A 214-nucleotide genomic window follows, 5' to 3' on the forward strand; every position below is an offset into this window, starting at 1 on the left:
GACTTGCTCCTCCGCCTCCAAATGGTCTCCTTGAATCAGCAACGCCGGCCTCTCAAAAAATAAAAATAAAAAACCTCAGAGACAAGTGCTGATCACGTGGCGCCTCAGCTGTTGGACCCCCTCCGTGGTGTGTTGCCCGACATGTGCACGCAGCTCCCCGCCCCCCTGCGGGGCATTTAAGCCGCAGCTGCCCACGGAGCCCCTGCGCCCGCTG

Source organism: Myotis brandtii, unplaced genomic scaffold (genome assembly GCF_000412655.1).
Source record: "Myotis brandtii unplaced genomic scaffold, ASM41265v1 scaffold357, whole genome shotgun sequence".
NCBI classification, from domain to species: domain Eukaryota; kingdom Metazoa; phylum Chordata; class Mammalia; order Chiroptera; family Vespertilionidae; genus Myotis; species Myotis brandtii.